Raw genomic sequence first — 22074 nt, 5'->3', positions numbered from 1 at the left:
TCGGAGCTGGGAGCCCTGAGGAATAAGATGAATGCTGACCACCCCCCCTCATTTCCCCCACGGAGCCCACAGCCCAGCGCAGGGCTCTGAACACTGGCCGCCATGGAGAATCACCAGGGAGCGCCCAGCAATCCCCACCTGGGCGCCCCTCCCAGCCACCCTGGGGCAGCTGGGCTCGAATGAGGGCGACGCCTGCAACGTTGTCAACCCTTTGCCATAACGCACAGCCAGAGATGTCAAAACAGGATGTTGATGTTCTGGAGAGCATCTGGTCCCAACACCTGTGCTGGGAGACGGAGACACCTGCGGTGACCAGGGGTCCTTCAGGGCTTGGGGTCACACTTCGGCTGAGGCACAGGTGCATCCGGGCTGAGCCAGCAGAAAAGGGACAGAAGCCACACTCACGTGGGAAGCGCTGCCTCTGGGCCTTGAAGAATCTCATCGCACATTCGTAGGTTAAAGCCTCGGAGAGTGCGTTTGGCTGCACTCATTCCAGTGTTTTCCAAGCGTGTCTGTCCACACAATGGCGTCTTGTTCTGGGAACCCATTTTGGGAACCAGGCTGTCCCCCACGAAGAATGACAAGGCCTGCCTTGCCCGGCCCCCGGCCCCCCAAAGCTGCTGGGAGATGAAATGGCACAGCAGCCAGGCCAGGGCTTTGGGAAGTCGCAAGCACGGTGCTGGTGTAAGGCTTGTTATTCAGCAGCGATGGCAGATAAGCTCGCGTTCCTGTAAGCGCCCGGATCGGGGCTTCTGAAATATGACAGCTAGCGACCGGCCGGGGCTGAGCGCCGACTTTAATGATAATCTTGGCAGCGAGACAACAAAAACCTTGGCTCTTGCAGGCTTGGGAAGATGAAAGTGGAGAGGAGATTGGATCTGAATCCCCAAATGCAAGAAATAAAAGAAGCGGCCGGAGATGACCCACCGAGCTCTGTGACAGCCGAGCATGAAGCCCGGAGGAGCTTGGGAAAGGGGGAAAGTCCTAGCATGCGTGGTAAACTTTCAGAACTCGGCCCAGAGTGAACAGTAACACCCTGATTCATCACACACGTGTCGTCATGCTTCTATTACGAGATCATGTTTATTTACAAATAATGTCAGGGCCTCACAACAACCTCATAGGTAGGTAGTGTTAGCCCCACGTTGTGGATCGGGAAACTGAGGCTCAGAGATGGTAAGGAGCCTGCAGGACAGTCCCAGGTGGGTGGCAGACTGTGGACTGAAGCCTAGGTCTCGTCCCACAGTCCATGCTCTGGCTCCACCATCTCCCTCCTGAAGACATCAACAGCGCCAGAGGTGTTGGGGGGAAGTGACACATCCGCGGGGGTCACAGGGAATCTAGAACCGTATGTGATGTAATATTTGGAAGACGGTCTTTGTAAACGGCCAGGTGTCACCGAAGGGCTGTTTCTTTCTTTTTGTTTTGTCAGTCCTCATCTGAGGGTATTTTTTTTTTTTCATTGCTTTTCAGAGAGAGTGGAAGGGAAAGGGTGGGGGGAGAGGGAGAAGGAGAGAGAGAGAGACAGAGAGAGAGGAAGGGAGTGAGAGAGAGACACGCATCGACTGGTTGCCTCCCGCATGCACTCCCACTGGGGCAGGGAGTGGACCTGAAACCCAGGTATGTGCCCTTGACCAGGAATCAAACCTGAGACCCTCGGTGCACAGGCCAACGCTCTAACCACTGAGCACCACCGGCCAAAGCTAAGGGCTGTTTCTTGATCCTCCTGGGCTTCCTCTGGGCAGTCCCCGGGCAGATCCCCTCATGCGCCTCCTGGAGGTGCTCTCTGACTCGGCATTCCTGATTCCGAAAACCACCTTGCAGGGTGGGGAGACTCACATTTCTCCCAAACCACATACGGGAACGTCCAGGTCCAGAGGGAAGAAGAGGCGAGGCCACCCAGCCAGGCCCATGGAGGGACAAGAGTGTGAGCGGGTCCTGTGTGGGTGCTGGTCCAGTGCGTTTCTCCCTGTGCCGCGGGGAGAAGCATCCGGCAGCGATGACAGTGACCGGCCCGGCCCCATTCTGCAAACACCATTACTCGCATCTTTGTTCTCTGCCTTCCTGACTTTCTTCTGACGTAACTGCATCCGTGCCCCCGCCCCCCCCCCCCCCCCCCCCGTGTCTTCCGTCGGTGGGAGCAGGGATGGGGTCCCCTTGGAGACGCCGACTGGTCTGGGATGCATTTCTTGTTCCCACATCATCAGGCTTCGGCCCACGTCTTTGCTTTCACGTGGTGGCTTCTTTCCCCCACGAGCCCCATCCGCCACCTACCAGGCTCATCTGAACTTTCTGACGGGGAAGGCAGGCGCTTTTTAGAAGCTGCTGCCACCAGAGCAGATGTTCACGCGACACGTAGTAATAAACGAGTAAAGCTGGATGTAAAGCCACACGTCTCACAGGAATCCCGCTGGGGAAAAATTCATAAGCTGGGAAGAAATAAACCAGAGCGTGGACGGTGGACTCTTCCAGGTCATGGTTATTTGATTTTCTTTATCACGTTCCTGTGAGCCACAAAGCCGCTAAGAGAACGTGTGATTTCTATACCCAGAGAGGAGAACAAAGACGAGAGTCATCCATTCAGGGATCTGCGGCCTCGGGCGGGCGCGGGGCCCCAGCTAACCCCTGGGCTGGAGCTGCTGAAAGGCGGGGGTATCCTTTGGGGCGTGGGGCCCAGAATCGCAAACATGGCAGCTTTGAGCCTTTTCCGATGGTTACCCGGGTGCATTACCTCCACCTATTAGCTTGTTAATGACCAGGAATTAACAGTTGCTAATTATCACCCGTGACTAGCAATTATGGAAAAGGTCTTGTGGAGAATTAAATCACAAAGGGCACATTTCCCTGCCCGAGCCAGTAACGAGAGGACTTCAGTGACGTGCTTAGGTGCTCAGTGACAGGTGAGGGTACAGGCGTGAGTGGGAGCCCAGTGACAGGGCTGGACAGTAGTTTAACTGGAGAGAAGGAGGAAGAGGAAGGACAGTCCAAAGCAGAACGCTGGCCTCAGCTTCCTACCGGCCCAGAGGAACCTGCTCCTGTGAGCTGGTCTAGGGACTCAGCATCAGCCTGGCCAGCTCCCAGCAGGACGAGCCGGTGACCGTCAGCCCCCAGTGCCGTATGGCCCTGCCTGCTGTCCACCATGCTGAATGCCGTTGCATTCTCGGTGGCTAGAAAGGGACCACGAATTCCTTGACACTCCTTCCCATTGAGAGGTGGGGTCCATGCACGTCCCCTCCCCTTCAGTCTAGGCAAGTTTGGGACCGCTTCGACCAATAGCGTGCACTGAAATGGTGCCATGTGACTCCTGAGGCTGGGTCATAAAAGGAGGTGCCGTTTCCACCTGCTTCTCTCCGGAGCTCCCTCACGGGGAACCCAGCCCCCATGTAAGAAGTCCGACTCCCCCTGAGATTGCTGTGCCTTAGAGCAGGGTTCTCAAACTCAGCCCCATTGATATCTGGGGCTGGACAGTTCTTTGTTGTGTGGGGTGTCATGGTTGTGCAGGATGTCAGCAGTACTGCTGCCTCTGTCCACTGGCTGCTGGGAGCACCCCAGCTGTAATAAACAGAAATGTTCCTCTGGTTGTGAACACTGGCTTGGAGGCCATGCACAGGTGCTCTGGTTGAAAGCCCAGCTGAGCTACCAGCCAACAGCCAGAATCAGCTGCCAGCCATGGGATCGAGCCATCCTGGACTTCCAGCCCAGTCGAGCCTTCGGATGACAGCAGCCCCAGCCAAGGTCTGATTGCACCTGTGTGAGAAACCCCAGCAAGAACTGCCTAGCACTTTCAAAATTCCTGACCCACAAAATCATCAGCAAAATATATTAGTTCGTGTTTTATACCATTATGTTTTATTTAAGTTTTTTAAAAATATATATTTTTTATTGATTTGAGAGAGGAAGGGAGTGGGAGAGACAGAAACATCAATGATGAGAATCATTGATTGGTTGCCTCCTGCATGCCCCACACTGGGGATGGAGCTTGCAACCGGGGCATGTGCCCTGACTGGGAATCGAATCGTGACCTCCTGGTTCATAGGTTGATGCTCAAACACTGAGCCACGCTGGCCAGGCTTATACCATTATGTTTTAAGGTAATCTGTTATATAGCAGAAGTTACCAAAATAACTGTATTACTCATGTATTAGCATCTTCTTCTAACTGCCTAAGTATGATATAAACCCGAGGTGTGATCATTGAGAATGTAGCTTAGTGGTGGAAGGTCTGAGGGTCATAGCTTAATTCCTGGCATTTACAGCCGTGTGGGGAAGTCAGTGGCACATGGGCCTTGGGATCAGACAAGTCTGAATGAGAATGCCAGTTCTTTCATTCCACATCCTGGGCAAAGCACATGACCACTCTGAACCTCAGTCTCTTCATCTGAAAAACAGGGATAGCTTCTTAAGGGTTCTTGTGAGGGTTTATGAAAGTGTCACTGGGGAAGGCTGGGCCACGGCGTGCCAGCTCAGTAAATGCTGCGATCAGAAACGAACACACCTGACACCCAAAGAGCAGTGAACAACAGGGTGGACGTGAGAGGGCGACTGAGTCCTCAAAGGAACAAAACGGGCTAGACTTCCTCACCACGATCCAGCTCTCTAATCTCCCTCTCATCACGGTGGTTGGTCCCTGCAGAACTTTCATCGCCCTCCGCCCAGTCCCCTGCCAAGTTTCAGCCTTCCTGATCCCCTCACCTCCATATCCACAAAGGCTTTGGCTTGGAGAGACTGCAGGTTTTTCTCACTTGAGGAGCTGGACTGCTCTGCATAATGACGTGAAGGGCACTCAGCGCCGCAGCTCACGCAGGAGCTCGCAGGCCACGAGGTTGGGACTTCATTTCCTGGGCCCGCGTGACGAACGCAGGCTGGGCACCAACATGCATCGAAGGCCCCCAGGGTACAAGTGTTAGAACAGGACAGAGAGGGACGATAATGATGAGGAGGGCGGTGCTAGTGGCCACTTACTGGGCCCGTGTGTCTACTGAGCATCCACATAATCAATACACTTCCATTAGTTTCATCGAGAGGAAGGGAGAGAGGGGTAGAAACACCAATGATGGGAGAGAATCATTGATCGGCTGCCTCCTGCACACCTCCCGCTGGGGATCGAGCCTGCAACCCAGGCGTGTGCCCTGACCGGGAATCATACCAGCGACCTCTGGGTGCATAGGTCGATGCTCAACCACTGAGCCGGGCCAGGCCAGCATCCACATTCCCGTCCCATACCCTCCCGGCCAAGTCACATTATGATTACTTTTTTACAGAGGAACCCGAGGATGAAGACATGGTGGCCACCCAGCTCACAGCGACAGAGTGGATTGAGCCCAGGCTCTGTGCTTCCCCTGCCTCCCGGGCAGCTACGGAGACCAGCCCTCACTTCCACTTCAGCGACATCAAAAAAATTCTGCCTCCTCTCTTCAACAACACAGGGGTGCGATTTTGATGTTGAACATTATCCTTAACCAAGGGCATATATGATGTAAAATATAACTAAATAAGGAGCCATAAGACCATTCCATAAATCTATGAGTTTGAGCAAACGTGTCTGTACCTTGAGCCTTCTGTCCTTCTGACCTGTGAAGTCCACCAATCCCTGCCCTGCTATCAGCCACGAACAGTACAGGTCACCCTCCCCCTTGCCCCCCGAGTCACACTTCGGGGACACCCGCAGCCGAAGGCATGCAGTAGCAGATGCCCGCCCAGCCCCCGACACCAGCCCCAGTGAGAGCAGCCACCCCCAGTTCCACCCCAACACAAAAGGATTTTTATTCTGTAGCATTTGCTTTCGAAAAGGCAGAGTCGCACGCTTCCTTCTTCCTCTCAGTCCCACTTACACACCACCGCACCGCACCGCCTTCTGTGACATGAAGTCTTAATCGCCGGCAATTAGAAGCCTACCCTGCAGCTGCCTCCCGCTCCCGCCTCCCGCAGCGCCCGCCCCGCCTGGACCAGGAGTGCTCCCGGGCCCCGGGGGCCAGGAGCGCCAGCGAGAAATGGAAAAGGACTTCCTGCCCTGTGTCTCAATGTGTGGACAGGAAGAGTGTTCAGACCTGATCTGATTGTGGTGACACGGGCCACCTATCAGACCCAGGCCGCAGAAGCCGGCGGGGAGAGCGGGCCCGCGGCCTGTCCTTTCCTGGGACCCTGGCTCGGGGTCTGCTGCTTCTCCGTGTCCTTCTGTCCCCCCGGTTCCTGCCGGTTGATGTTTATTGGATCAGGAGGACTCGTGCCAGGAACTGTTCTAAGCAATTTACATGCATTAATTCACTTAATCCCCGAAACAACCCTCAGTGGTTGTTATTAAATGAGGACGGTACCGGTACCTTCTTCCAAGGGGGGTGAGGATTAAATGAACCAACGCGTGCAACCAGGGGCTCTGGCCTGGTGCACAGTGCATGCTCACAGTCATCTTAACTGTGGTCATTATCTCCACTTTACCAATGCGGGGGGGAGGTTCCCCACCATTTGGCCAAGGCCACCAGCTAGAAAGAGGGGGGCTGGGATGGGAACCCAGCAATCTGCCCCTTTCCCTGAGGAGCAGAACTGCCTCTTGTGCCTCTCATCCCGAGAAGCGGCAGTCGGTCCGACAGGGTGCTGAGCTCATCACCGTGGAAACTCGCGCTTCCGGAGAGCGGAGATTCCTGACTGTCGAAGGGAAAACGCTGACCTAATTTTGCCCGACCTCCGCAGCCTCCTGCTTGAGAGAGGAGGCCTGGGAGGGAGGAGCGAGGAACCGAGCCTTCGCCGGACTCCGAGCTGGTCTTGGTTCTGTCCGAGCCCCTCCTCCACGCTTGGAGTTGGTATTTGTGTTTCAAGAGAGACGTTTCTGTTGCTGCCCATCCTTCCTTCCGGGAGGAGGGACGGGGAGCCTGGGAGGGAAATGGGCCTGGAAGGCGCTGGAGGCCAGCTGGGAGCCTGCAGAGAGCACCCCCCGCCCGCCCCCCAGAGAATCGCTGATACATGAGGTCTCTGGGGAGCCGATCGATGGGGCCTGGCCAGGTTACAAAGTGGCGGACGAGCCTCTATAAATACCTCCTGTCCGCCCGTTCCTGCCTCCAGCATATCCTGCCATAACTCAGGGCTCTAATGGTCCGCAACACACGCCCAGGCCTCCCCTCTCTCCACCCCCGAATCCCTGCCCCTCTGAGCCCCGAGCCCTGGGTCAGACAGAGAGCTGGCCAGGAGGCTGTGGGTCCAGGAGCAACGCCCACAAGCCCAGCGTCCACCCTCCCAACGCCAGTGCAAATAGGAAGACGAGGTGCCGGTCACTCGGGAGAGCTTGAACGAGGGCCAGGAGAGAAAAGCATACGAGGGCCCCCGTGTTCCTCTGAGGAGCCAGGTCTCCACACGAGGCCTCCTGCTCCTGCACCTGCCCCCACGACTTGGAGTGCAATGCTGTCCGGGCCAACCCGAGACCCAGGGGCCTGGTTCTGAGCATGCCCACCCTGTGAGTGGCAGATCCCAGGGCACATGGCAGAGTGAAGGTCTACGGGCTCTCTCAGGCCTGGAAGCTGGCCCAGCAGCCCCTGGAGGGTCCTGCTGCTGCCCCACGCGTCCTTGTCCCAACAGATGCTTCACAGCTCTTGAGAGAGAAAGTCAAGGTGCTTACAAGATGATGGTGGGAACGAGGGGGGAGGAAACTTGAGTGCATCTCGTTTTATTTATTTATTTATTTATTTGTAAAATATTTTTATTGATTTCCGAGAGGAAGGGAGAGAGAGAGAGAGAGAGAGAGAAACATCGATGATGAGAGAGAATCGTTGGTAAGTTGCCTCCTGCACTTATCTTACTGGGATGGAGCCCACAACCCAGGCATGAGCCCTGACCGGGAATCAGACCGTGACCTCCTGCAGGTCGCCGCGCAACCACTGAGCCACGCCAGCTGGACTGCGGCTCGTTTTAAAACCAGCCTGGATAGCTGCCTCCCAGCTGAACAAGGCAGATTTCCTAATGTTAAACCACTCTTGCATTACTGGGATGAATGTTGCTTTTGTTGTGATATGTAGTATTATAAATAAATTATAGGTCAATCTGATTCATGAACATAAATACAAATGTCAGTTTAATACTCTATTGATGACATTTGTGTTTATATTCATGAGTGAGACTGACCTATAATTTTTTCCACTATCCTGTTTAGTTTCACCATCAAGGTTTTATCAGAACCACAATGAGATACCGTTACACACATATTAGAATGGCTAAAAGGAAAGAGATTGATAATAGTAAGTGTTGACAAAGATGTGGAGCAACTGGAGCTCTCATACATTGCTGGAGGCAATGCAAAATGACACAACTGCTTTAGAAGGCAGTTTGCAGCTTCTTGTAAAGTTCAACAGGCCCTTGCCACGCAAACCCAGCAATCCCACTCTCAGGTGGGTTTCTAGCCTCCTGTTCAAAGAGGCGTCTCAGCGGCAACGTCTGGCCCTGCCAGGGCCCAAGGCCACATCCTCCTGTCCCTGGGCGGGCACTGCCATTTCAGGCTTGAGCTACTATGGCCAAATCTGGGTCCAGTACCTCCTGGTCCTCCTTGGTGGCAGTTCACCTGCTCAAGGCTCTGGGTTTGAGGGAAGACTTGCTTCAGCCTTTCTTAAGAGTCAGCTGTGGATTTTAAAAGCCCCTTACGTGCTGGTAGGTGAACGGGTGTGCATTAGCTGAGTTCACTCTGTTGCTGAAACTGGACGTGTCTAATGCAGTCCCTACTTCTCACCCCCCACTCTTTCCTAGAGGTGGTACCAGAAATCTCTAACCGCCCCCCCAGCATTCTGTAGGGGGTTGGGGGGGGGAAGACTGCCTCTTTCTATGCTTCTGAATTCCCAATGTGCCATAACCAGCACAAACTATTTCTCCAATGGGGGTGTGTGCATATACGTGTGCGCGCGTGCGTGTGTATACACATTTATGAACTCTAATTTAAAAATTAACAAAAGGTGACCTATATCTATATCTATATCAAACCAGAGCAGCTTCAGGGAGAGGGAGGCTGCCAGTGAATTCCCTCTGCTCTCCTGGGATGGCGCTCCCTGCTCCTTCCTGGGCAGACGCCAGCCCGCCCAGGCTTTGGCCATGCTCTATTTTTATTTTCATTATTTAACTGTGTCCAATACACACGGCTAAATGGGGCGCTCGCTCCATAGCTGAATGGACGATGGCCCTCCGTCTGCAAAGGTGCAAGTCACATGGAGCTCCGCAGGCTGTTGGGGGGGGGGGTGTCCTCAGGGCCCCTGCCCCTGTCAATCTCAGTCTGAGGCAGAGAGAGCAGGCATGGGGCTGCCAAGGGGGGAACACAGGAGTGAGGAGCTGAGTGGCTCCTGAGGCTGGAGGCGGGCTGTCGACTTGCTTTCTCACCCCAATTGGCTTGTTTACCATTCACTGAACTCAGCTCCTGGCCAGACTGGCTGGGAGCTGTCCTGAGACCTGCCTCCTGGTGGACGAAGGGGTTTTATTCTTCTACCTCATCCTTTCTTAGTCATTTGATTCTAGACCTTCACAGTGACCTGAACGGCACCTTCTGACCATTGACCCCATGAAGGTTGCACATCCAGGGCCTAGAAAACAATGGGGTGAGTCATCAGAAGCGCTTGCTGATGGACTGCATTGACCTTGACCCTTGGCATTCACAATGCTTTACCTTGGGTCCTTTCATCCAGCCCAGGAGTGGCACGACCCTATGGATGGCACGACCCATTCTGCAAGTGAGGAAACCGAGGCTGGAAGAGGCGTCTGCCCAGGGAGCTGGGACGGGACCTGAACTTGTCTTCTGAGGCTGAGTCCTCAGCCTGTTTCACCCCATTATCCCTGCAGAAAGGCAGGCGCTTTCCCAGGTGGGCCCCCCTGGGAACAGACCCGGGGGGGGGGGGCCACTCAGTCAGGAAGTGTAATCCCCAGGTCTTGGGGTCAGGGGGCACCCTGGGCTGATCCGTGCTGGATCTGCCCCTCCCCAGGGTCGGAGGCGGGAGGGCTGCTGCTTTCTCTCTGCCTCCCGAGTGCAGGGCAGACTGCCCGCCTCCCTCCTTGGCTGCCTCTACCCCCTCCCCGCACCCGCCCCTCCCGGGGTGTCCACAGGCCCATCAGGTGATGAGTGTTCCTCATTCTTCCCACAACAACACATCCATCCGGAGGGAGACAGGCCCTCCGCCCGGAGGGAAGGCGGAGGGAGCCCAGGAAATCAATAACGGAGGACAGGGCCTCTGTCCGGTGCCTCCCTCCATTGTTTCCCTCCGCAGAGGCAGGGCTGCGTTCTTGTTCTAATTGATCTTGAAGCCGGGCGAACCCAGCCGAGCCCCCTTCATGGCTGCTGGCACATGGTTGACAACGGGCTCTCAATCGATGCCCACGGGGCCACCCATTTGGCTGATGTGGGTGCCCGGGCTCCTCTCTGCACACAGCGCGGGGGCCGGACCAGCAGGCTCGGAGCAAAGGTTACCAACTTGGGGGGCGGGGGGGGGGGGGATGTGGGAGAAGGTCAAAGGGGAAACCAGGGCCCCAACCACAGCCCCAACCTCATCTCTCCTGCACAGAGATTCCTACTCGCCTCGGGCTTAAATACCTTCAAAGCTGAGCTGAAACCCCAGTGGTGCAAACAGCATCATCAGCCAGTAACACTTCAGCCTGAATTTACAGAGCCTTGTCCTCACTGGGGACCTCACAGCACCTGTCTCGGGGACACGGCGAGGCACGCACAAGGCGACTCTTGCACAGGTCCCAGCCCACACCCGTGCTGTCACCAGCCGCTGTTCAAGCCGCGCTCTGGTGAGCGAGGTACACAGGGCTTGACACAGCTCCTGGCACACGGCAGCCGTCCCCCTCAAGTTTCCGGAAGTGTGCTGTGGGAGGGGGTACAGGGGTGCCTGGAAATCTGGAGCCATGTCCTGCAGGAAGGTTTCAGAGAGGGGCAGCGTGAGGGTGCAGAGGGCCAAGTGGGGCCCGGGCACCACCATGCGGCTGCCACGGCGCTGGGCGCTGGGACTGGGACTGGGGTGGAGGCCAAGCCCAGCCCCTGCCCAAGAACACCGCGTGCACAGGGGCTGAGCCCCCAGCCGGGCGCCCTTCCCTCCGTGAACCAGGGGCAGCGATGCCTGGTGCGCTGGACGGGTGGGCGGCCTCGGTGCTCTGCGCCCGCCAGCCCCGCAGCACCTGGCGTGCTCCTGCTGCAGAGCAGGCGAGGCTGGCGGAGGCATCTCGGGCCTCCGGGATGAGGGGTGAAGTGAAGGTCACCCGGCAGGGAGCAGCCGGCTATTCTGGGACCAAGTGAGATGCACACAGGAAGTCACCTGCCTCCCAGGGCAGCGGCTGGGGTGTGTGGATGTGTCACCCCGTGGGGAAGGCTGTGTTCCTGGCCGGCCGACACGCACTGCCCAGGAGCGCCAGGAGGGTGCCCCCCGCACCCTACGCGGTGTGGCCTCTGTTTGGAGGAGAGGCCGTGACGGGTGGTGGAGTGCCAGGCGCAGTCGGGAGCCAGAACAGAGTGGGGTTCTGTGAGCCCCGAGCCTCGGACCCCGGAGCCTGGACGAGGAGGTCGGCAGCCTAGAGGGCAGAGCCCCTGGCTCAGGCTCTGCTACCACCAGCTGTGTGGTCCTGGACACGGTGCGTGACTGCTCTGGGCCTCCGTGTGCCCTAAAGCACAGGTGACCCTGGTTCAGAAGGTTTTAGGAAACGTGAGTTTTGGTGAGAATGTGGGGAAATCGGTGCCGGGAATGTAAGAGGGTGCTGTGGAGGACAGTTTGGTGGTGCCTTAATAAGTTACCCACATAATTACTATACGAGCCAGCGATTCGGCTCCTAGGGATGAACCTGAAAAACCTGGCAACAAGAGTTAAAACAAATACTTGTGCTGGATGTTCACAGCAGCATTATTTGTAACAGCCAGAGGTGGAAATAACTCCCGTGCCCATTGACCGAAGAACGGATGAACACGGGTGGCATAGCCACACAACGGAATATTATCCAGCCGTCAAAAAGGAATGAAGCACCGATACAGGCTACAACGTGGGTGAGCCCGGAAAATACAATGCTAAGTGCAAAAGCCCAGAGGTTGTGATTCCATTGATACGAAACGCCCAGCACAGGTAACTGCATTGGGACAGGAGGCAGATGCGTGGCTGCCAGGGACGCGGCGAGGAAGGAATGGGGAGTGACTGCTTTCCCCTTGGGGTGAGGAAAATGTCCAGGCACTGGAGTGGTGATGCTGGCACAACATGTGAATGTACCAAATGCCGCTGAATTGTATGCTGTATGTATGACGGTTAAAATAGTAGATTTTACGCTGTATTTTTACCACCGTAAAAACCCCAACAGATTGCATTTATTTATAGCAAAGAATATGATTCACCGCAATTTAAGGAGTGCATACCAACAATGTATGCATGGAAGCCATTATGGGAGCGTTGGGGAGGCAGCGGGGTGGGGGTGGGGGTGGGGGTGGAGAAGCCTGGGGGTGAAGTGCTTGGACACAAAGTCACTGCTCAGTGAACCCCAGCTTCCCTCCCAACAGCTCCTCACGTTGGAGAACTCGCCTCTGCGGACCTCGCCCTTTCACACAGCACATCGTCCCCCACCTGAGAGGCAGGCAGGCGGGGCAGGTGTTTAAGGTCTATGGTTTCTGCCCTCGGGCAGGTGGGTGAGTCTATGTCAGGACGTCGTCCTCCCTGGAGGGCTCATGGGAGTCCAGATGCCTGGAGCAGGGCCACCTCCTGCTGGACTGTGACCCGGGCAGCCTGGCCTCGAACTCTGGGGACGCGAGGAACCCCCGCCAGACACCCCCGCCAAGCAAGCACAAGTTTCCCTGAGGTCACACAGGGCCGCTCCTGGCCACTTCCTTTTCCTGCCAATTCATTCCCCAACGTCCTGCTGTAGTCAGGAACTGCTTCAATACCAAGAAAATAAAAACAGTAAGCAAAAAGGCTCGTTAGAACTTAAGTCCCTCCGAGCCTTTTCTCTCCCTGCTTGATGCCTGACTTCCGCAGGGGCGGCGCGGCGAAAGCTGGTTCCCTTGAGCATCAGAGAGGCCTGGTCTGCCACCCATCAATCACGCACTTATTTAGGCCTCCGAGCCTCAGTTTCCTCATCTGTAAAATGGGGATAACACCTGCCACCCTAGTGCAGAAGGGCCCGGTATAAACCAGAAGCACAGAAGGGATGAAGCTGTCATGAGCCACCATCTTCTGGAAATGGCCCAACATCATTCTCTTTCCATTTGCCTGACGTGTGGGACTCGAGACAGTGCTTTAGAAAGTTACTCACTGTTGGGTCCCCTGTCCCACTCACCCTGTGGCCTGCCAGCCCGCCCATGGCCCCTGCCCTTTCTCCAAGCTCTGCACTCGCAGCCCCGGGAGTGGTCCCTACAGTCACACACAGCTGACTGGTCCAGAGGTGGGCCCCTGACCGAAGCGGGTTCAACCCCACTCCCCGCCCTGGGGAGGGCCCATGCTCTTCTTAAGATCAAACCAACTGCTCGTTCCTGTGGCCTGTGGACGCCCCCACAGGGCGCTGTGGCTGGAGAAGCTGTGAGAGACGGGGTCCTACTTCCTCTCGTCCTGATCCCAGGTTCTCATGAACTCGGACCTCGAGGCCCATCCTTACGCTCCAGGACGTGCCTGGGGACTCTCTGATCAACTCCCTCTTCTGCTTGAGCTGCGCTGAGCAGCAGGAGCTCCCAGGCTGTGGTCCCTGAGAGCCCTGGGTTCGAATCTCACCTCTGCCACGTAGTAACTGGGAGACTGGTTGGTTGCTCAGCCTCCCTGAGCCTCAGCCTTCTCATTTGTAAAGTTTCTTTTATTTGCAACCAAAAAACACCACCCAAACCCCACTCACTATAAACACCTCCGAACAATGCTATTATCGTTTCCAGGTTACCAACAGGAAAGCTGAGAGAGAGAGAGAGAGAGAGAGAGAGAGAGAGAGAGAGAGAGAGAGAGAGAGAGAGAGAGAGAGATAACACAAGTGACTTGGTCAGGGTCCCCGGCAGTAGGTGGTGACAGAAGTCCTCAAGGCCGGCCCACAGCCATCTCGCTGCCTGGCCTCGCTCTGGTGGCAGGACACTCCCCCAGCCCTGGAATCATTTTTATCCTTCACAGATGTCCTCTGTGGACCGCCAGCGTCCTCTATAGACAGCCAGTGTTCTCTGCCAACCACCAGCGTCCCCTGTAGACCACCAGCATAACCCCTGGGCAGTGGAGGATAGGGCCGCAGCAGGTGGGTGGGGGAGGGAGGTTGGGGAGAAGGATCTGGGGCTCCCCTGAAGCACCCCAGGGAAGGGGCGCCCTCTTCTGGCCTTTGCTTGTTGTGCAATGAGACAGCCTTTGATTTCTCAGAGACGTGGGTCCAGATTTACTCCCAGAGCCATGGCCCCGTCAAACTCTAGAGCTGGGAGGGCTTCGGAGGCTGTGGCTGGACGCTCCCAGAGGGAGGGGCTGTTTTAGTCCCTGAAGCTTCCCTGAGCCTGGCACACAGTAGGTGCCCACAACACGTGTGGAGAAAATGAATCCTCTCTCACATCCCATCCTTTGTCTGCCAAGGGCCATTTGGATATTGATAACACCATTCATGGGCCATAGAAAACGATCAGCTTAAAGATTAGCCTGCTATACCTGGTCAAACATCTAATGAACTCACCCCTAATGCCTTGGCAGGGCCAGGCCACATGATTTCGTGGGCCTCCCATGACCTGCGGGCCGGACGTTCCCCACCCCTGCCTTAGCAGATGGGAAAGAGTGCCCCAGAGAGGAGTGGGCCTTGCCCAGGGGTCTCCGGGCGCCCACTGTAGGCCAGGGAACTCCTGTGGCAGCCCCCCAAAAAGATCTGTGTGCAGGGTGCTTCGCTGGGCAGGTGCAGAAGGAGCCACCCACCCGTTGGGCATCGTCTCAGGTGAATCAAAGATTCTGGCAGTGGGGACTTGGGCGTGTTCTCTTGGGTGGGCCCTGCCTGGCACAGTCAGAGGGCTTGGGCATCCCATCATCCCATCAGATGGCAAACGTACAAGGACACACCAACGGGGCAGATACACACACCTCCCGAGGGGCCTCATACACTCGCCAGCACACACGACACACCCGTGTACCGGCAGTCCGGGGACTTCCTTCCTGGGCGCCCCCATCTCTGCAGTCCATCCCCAGGAAAGACTCCCCGCACACGGAGGAATAAAGGGGTTCAACTGGCCATGATCGAGGGGGTGTCTGCAGGCCTCAACTCTCTGGGGTAACTTTTAAACCCACATTCCCAGTTGAGAACCCATTGCTGACGTGTATCGCTTGGAAAGTGAGACCCTGGCACTGGGCCCATTGACACCCCCTTCGTGTCTCAGGGGCGCAGGGGTCACAGAGTCTTGGTTCTGTGCCGGCCGCCCGCGTCCCGCTCCAGCACACAGTGATCTGCAGCTCTGCCCGCTCAGCTCCCAGGAGAGGCCGGGCCAGCCTCCTTGCATGGACGGGCAGGGAGGCAGTGGCTGGAGGAGAGCGGTTCTTCCTCCTCGGCTCTGGGACCCGGAGAGGAGAGGGAGCGTTGAACTTCCCTTGACCTCCCGAGAGGCTGGCCTTGAGCTCCCCAGATGGCACTGCTGCCGCTCAGCGAACAGATGCACAAATCCAGGCAGAGCCTGTGGCTGGGGGAAACGAGGGTGCTGCCGCCCTCTAGCCGCCTGCTGGCACGAGTGTATGGAGAAGGAGGGAGGGATGGCACTGGCGGCATGAGATGGCACAGGCGGCATCAGAGATACACAGGCGGCACTGATGGCACAGGCGGCATCAGAGATACACAGGCGGCATCAGAGATACACAGGCGGCACTGATGGCACAGGCGGCATGAGATGGCACAGGGGGCATGAGAGATGCACGGGCAGCACGGATGGCACAGGCGGCACGGATGGCACAGGCGGCATCAGAGATACACAGGCGGCATGAGATGGCACAGGCGGCACGGATGGCACAGGCGGCACGGATGGCACAGGCAGACAATACACCACTCCTATAAAGACCGTGTGAAAACCAAAGCCCGGAGAGGTCTGTGGCTGGTCCAGGTCACACACTGCCACCGAGCGACTGAGCTGGGACCTAACGCGCTTCTGTGTGGCTGCAAGTCCACAATTCGGGGGGCAACAGGAGAGTGTGGGCTGCTCCAGTCCATGTCCCACTGGCATCCCCCCAAGTGGCCTGGCCCTCTGCGCCTGGAACAGACGTACGGAAACAACGCCTGCTTTTAGGACTGCTGTGAATGCGTGGACAACTCCTGGATGGTGTTTGCACCTGGTGGTGGTGACCCTGGCCTCAGGGAGAAAGCCGAGTCCTCACTGTGGCCTCATGGTCACCTGATGGGGCTCTTCAAAGCCTGCTGGACTGTCCCCACCCTGCCCCACCCACACCCACACCCACACCCACACCCACTCCCACCTCCTGCTGGTTCCTTAACTTCCTCCCCTTGCTGCTGGAGGCCCTGCCCCCAGATCCGTGTGCGCCTCCCTCCCCTCCCTGTCTCCCTCCCTCTTCCGTTCTCTGCTCAAATGTCACCTACAGAAAAGGCCCCTTTGAAAATGGCGCCCACCCCCACCGGCCTTTTCAGGGTGCAGCCTCCTGCGCAGGTCCCTCTCTCGCGTACTTATTGTTCAGCTCCTGCTGGCGAACGCGTACTCCTCGGGGAAGAGCACTGCACGGTCCCTTTTGTTCACAGCTGTATTCCCCACGGTTCCAGCAGCAGGTGACTTCACCCCCAGGGGACGCTGGGCCTGTCTGGAGACATTTCCGGTTGTCGCAGTGGGAGGAGGGGTGTTGCCGACACCCCACAAGGCACAGGACAGCCCCCTCCCCAACAGAATACTCCGGCCCCAAATGCCAACAGTGCCACCGTCGTGTGCCCTTTACTCACAACAGTAGCCGGCACGTACACAGTAGGCGCTCATAGACGCTGTGAGGGAAGAATGAGGAGCTGTTGTCATGTTATCATTGTTATTGTTTAAGGACGGATATGGGTGGGAATAATCTTTAAGAATGGTCGGCAGTTGGGAGTTCATGGCCAGAGGTCATACGGGTCTGAGCTCTGCCCGCAGCAGCACCAGGACGGGCCGCCACCTGCTCGTTGCTGGGCCATCACGGGCCAGGACGAGTCCATTTCTTCAGGTCCCCCCACAGCTCCAGCCCGAGCTACGCAGCCTGCCCCGCCCCTCCCAGGTAAAGCCTGCCTGCGGGCCCCCGGGGCAGGGCCTGTCAGTTCTCACCCCCACGAACCCCTGAGTGAGGACCCCCCTACACAGTCTTTTGGGGTGACCCCGGCGGCCCCCTCACAGCCCAGGGAGCTGCAGGTCCGAGGGAATTCGGGCGTTGTTGCTCTTTTCCAGGATGGGTCATGGGAGGGCTGTGGGATGCTCAGGAAGGCGCAGGTGCTGGAACCCCGCTGCACAGCTCAGCCCGGCCTTTTGCTGACCTAACAAATCACCACTGACAGCTGCCTCGCCCGCGAACACCACCTATGGGCTCCTTGCGACTCCGCGTGGCACGGTCTACGGCCGGGAGGGCAGCGCGGAAAGGAAGGATGCTTTTGCTTTGGGCCTAGATCGCCTCCAGAAATAGGCTGTGAGGCCCCACCCGGCCACTGGACTGGAAGCCTCTGGAAGCTTCTATCAACACCTGCACACTCAGCAGGCCCCCAGCCCACACTCCTAGCAGGAATCCCATGTGAGGTTCACAGCTTTCCCCGCCTGCTGCCTGCCCCAGCCCCCCTCGCTTTTCCTTCTCCCGGGGACCTCCTTGGGCTCCCAGCTGGGCCCTTCTCTGTAAACTCTGAGGCTGGGAAACCACTTTCCCGCTCTTCTGCCCTCTCCCTCTCCCCTGAAGCTTTTAAGCCAGGCATCGGTGCTACGGCTGAGCAGCTGACACAACCGAGTACAAGGCCAGGAGCCAAAGGCGAGTCTCTAACGGTGGAATATTGGGCAGCAGACGGCTAGGTTTGGGGGAACAGGATGATGCCGGGTGGGCAGGGCTTGTCCTGGGGCTCCTGCAGTCACAGGCAGCTGGCCTCGCTGCTGCCAGGGCAACAGGCTGACCCCAGACCCAGGATGAATGAAACCGCAGGCTGGTGCCCCGTGACCACCTGGGAATGAGTGGGGGGAGGCAGGGGGTCTACGGGGGTAGGCCCAGGCTGGAACCCTGAGGCAGAAATGCCAACTCCCCCAAAGGCAGGGCTTGGTGGAGACTGGATTCCAAGCCTCCCACCCTCTTTCCCTGGGACTCCAAGCCCAACCTGTGAGCTACCCTGACACAGACATTTACACGGCTCCTCCACCCAGGATGGCACGCGGGTCCTAGCCGCATGACCACCTCCCTCACGTGCAGTGCTGGCGTCAGGCTGGGGCAGGAGGAAGCAGAGACACCTGCCCTGGACGCCCCCAGTGAGCTGGACACGACATCCGTGAGCTTGCTGCACACAACACCCCAGCCCCATGCTACGGATGAGGACAGAGTCTCGCTGCCGGTGACCCAGCCGGGGTTGCAGCCCATTTTCCACCACGACAGAAGGCCTGCCGGCAGCCAGGTGTGGACAATTCAGACGATTCTCCCCTCCGCACTCCCCTCCCCCACCTCAGCCCCAGACCATAGGCCCGGACTCAACCTGAGAATGGCCCAGCTCTCACAAGCCAGCTGCCCGCTGGTGGGGCCGTGGGTGCAGCCCACCAGGATGCCAGGGTCCTCACAAACTGGACACGTGTGGACAGGGCGGCCTGGCTCCGCCCCACCCCTCGGGGCACCCACTACCTTCCACATGTGAGACGGAGGCAGACGCTTGGCGTGGGGATGTCTCAGGTGCAGCAAACAGATTTCACCCTTTCTAGGCACCCTAGGGACCTGGCCCTGAAACGGGAGGTCCCCAGCCACCTCCAGCTGCCAAGTCAGTGGGAAAATGAGGCACAGCGAGGGCAGGCTGGCTGTGGTGTCGGCAGGAAGATGCCACCAACCTGCCACCACGGTGCCTGTGGTCCTGAGCTGTCCTGAACCCAGTACATCAGAGGGATCCCGGCCAAAGTCACCCCTCGCCCTCCTCCAGGGCGGCCTGGGATGTTCGCTCATCACGCCCTGGGGTTTAGGGAGAGATGAGGGAGCGGGCCTGAGGCGGGGTCTGGAGGGTGGGCCCACCTCCCGTTCCCCGGATGGTGTGGAGCAGGAGCGGGCACATGGCAGCTGGAGGGAGTGTGACCTCTGTTACATTTGGGGACCTTGTCCTGAGACCTGCTGGCATCTGGCCACTGATAATCCAGGGCAGAGCGGGCGGATCCCTTTCCTTCTCTGCACAGCAGCTTCTCCAACCACCGAAGGGGACGGAGTGCCCAGCAGGCTCTAGGGGGCAGAGGAGAGCGTGGCTACACCCAGCCGGGAGCAGCACCTGGAGAGCGGCCAGGCTCCGAACACGGGCCTCCCACCTCCCGGCCAGGTTCCCGGACTCTCTTTCAGCCCCAGAAAGTGACAATCTGGTCGTCGGTCCCAGGAAGTGATCATGTGGCTTCATTTACACATTTTTACCAAACTGCATCTTCATCAAGGGCCGAATTAGGAGGAGAGCAGAGTGTCGGATCGAGTCACCAACATGAGGCTTTGGAGCGACTGGAGAAAGTAGTGCATCGGCCGCGGATGCCCCATGGCCGCCACCCCGGATCCCCGGCGTGTCCCTCTCTGCTCCGTGGCCCCTGGCAGGGACCCTTCCTCCTGCCCAGCCGGACCCACGCATCCTCCCCGTCCCCGCAGCCAGGCGGGAGGAGCGCGGGGGCAGGGGGACGGCGGGGCGGTCGGACCCGCTGGGGGAGTGAGGCCACCGGGCAGGCAGGCAGGCGGTGAATTCCACCTGCGTAGACAGCCCAGCTCCACAGGTGCCGGGGGCTCGCCCTCCCGCAGGGTCCGGTCATTCCCGCAGCCCCATCCCGTCCGCCCTGGAGGTCCGCCCGCAGCTCTGGAGCGGCCACAAGAACTGCCAGCGGCGTCGGCCAAGAGGGAGCGTCGCCACCGCCGCGCACTTCACTCACACACACACTTCCCACCGCGCAGCCCTGCCCGCCCCGCGCCGGGACCGCCCGCCCCCGCCCTGGCTGCGCGGTGCGGGGGAGGTGGGCGGCTGGCGCAGTGGGCGGCAGAGCCTCCCGGTCTCCCCGGTTCCTACCTCGCCGGAGCGGCCGCGACCCGATGCTGGTGCAATGCTCACGCCGGGTCCTCGTCTCGGCGGTGGGTACCGCGCGAGGTTCCCCCGGCGCCCGTCCGCTGGGTCCCGCCGAACAGCTCCGCGCCCGCGACAGTGGCTGCAGCCGCCGCGCGCGCCAGCGGCGAACTCCGCGAGCGGGGGCGGGCCGGGGGCGGGCCGGGGGCGGGGCCTCGCGTCTCCGCGCCGCCAGCAACCGCGGGCTTTGGGACCCTGCGGAGGCTGGGCTCCTCCCCTGGAGAGGGACACCTCTGGGGGAAAGCGCCTGAGTGGGGTTTGGGTCCAACTTACCTTCCAATTCCAGCTGTTACCGCGACTGCTGCTTAATAATAATAACCACCACCACAAGGCCGCCTAGTCTTTATTGACCATTTACTGTGCCCTGGGCACTGTTCAAAGCGCTTTCCATAGGTTAAGTCATTGGACCCCCCCACAACAATCCCCTTTTGCAGATGGGAAAATGGAGGCACAGAGCAATAGCTTGTGCTGCAGGACACACAGCTGGAACACGACAGAGTCAGGATTGCAGCTCAGGTCCCTGTGGCTCCAGGATCTGTTCTTTTAAAGCCTCACCATGTTTTCTGTCCGTGTGGTGTTAAGCAAACGGCTCCTTAAAGGCAGAAGGCCTGCCGCATAGTAGGTGTGCAGTTAACATTTGTTGAGTGAATGGCTGTTGAATGAAAGCATTTAAGGTGAAACAACCAAAACAGAAAAAAGCAAACCCCCAAACCAAAAAAAAAAAAAAAAAAAAAAAAACCCAAAAACACAAACACAACAACACTGGTGAAGCTGGATCAGTGATGTGAAAAGATGAAAAATGGGCATAGCAGCCAGGAGATGTATCATCTCAAGGTCTGCACTTAATATTCCCAGCAAAGGCCAGAGACGCTGCCCTGGGATCCAGGTCAGCAGCCATGTCCTCAGGCAACCGCAGAGTGAGTTTGGGGGTGAGCAGACTGCCTGTGGCTGGGTATGAGGGAGGGGGCGGCTGGGGCAGTGGGCATCCTCCCTCGTGGGCTGATGGAGGGCTGTGAGATGCCCACTGGCTCCCCAGGCCCTCTCTGGTCTGTGTGCTGCTGTTCTCCACGGCAGTGGAGTAACGGGCCCATTACCTGCGGGAGGCACCCTTTAAAAGGAAAATGGTTCCTAGGGTGCTCACAGCCTCCTCCCCGGGCACGCTGCCCAGCGGCAAACGGGGAGGCCTTATGAGGTGGGTGGTTGAGAGAAAAGGAGTTGGGGTCTGATGGACGAGGGTTTTCAACCTGATTCTGCTTCTGACACACGGTGTGACCTTGGACAAGTTACTTAACCTCTCTGAGCTTCCGTTTCTTCCTCCATAACCAGGGCTGCCTTTATGGGCACGTGACTTATGCACACAGTCCTGCTTTTAGAAAGGCGTTATGCCTGGTTTCATGATCTGCTTTTGCCATCCTAAAATTTTAAATCATTTCTGAGCACGGTGCAGCATTTGCAGTTTGCACCAGACCCCACCAAGTATGGAGCTGGTGTTGGTTGTAACACCCACCTCACTGGGTTACGGTGACATTTCACTGAGATGGTGTCTAACCAAGGGCGCCCCACGGAAGTTGGTTTCCCGTTCTCTGATCTGGTCCTCAAGGGGAATAGACGTTTGCCAGGTAGAGAAAGGGCTGGGGAGGGTGTTTCAGGCTGAGGGGCCAGCATGGGCCAAGGTATGAGAATATGAAATGATATTCGGGGAAAGGCAAATAGTCCGGGGTAAGGTCAGGGGTGGAGAATGGAGATAAAACTGAAGAGACACATTGGGGTCAGAGCGAAAGCATTTCTGGTGTTTTTTTTTTGTTTTTTTTTAAAGAGTTTGGACCTCAGCTCCGAGGCCTGTGAGCAGAAAGTGCTGGAAAGGGGAGGCGGGTGGGCACTAAACACCAACGCC

Source organism: Cnephaeus nilssonii, assembly GCF_951640355.1.
Source record: "Cnephaeus nilssonii genome assembly, chromosome: 19".
NCBI lineage: Eukaryota > Metazoa > Chordata > Mammalia > Chiroptera > Vespertilionidae > Cnephaeus > Cnephaeus nilssonii.
This window is presented reverse-complemented; position numbering follows the sequence as displayed.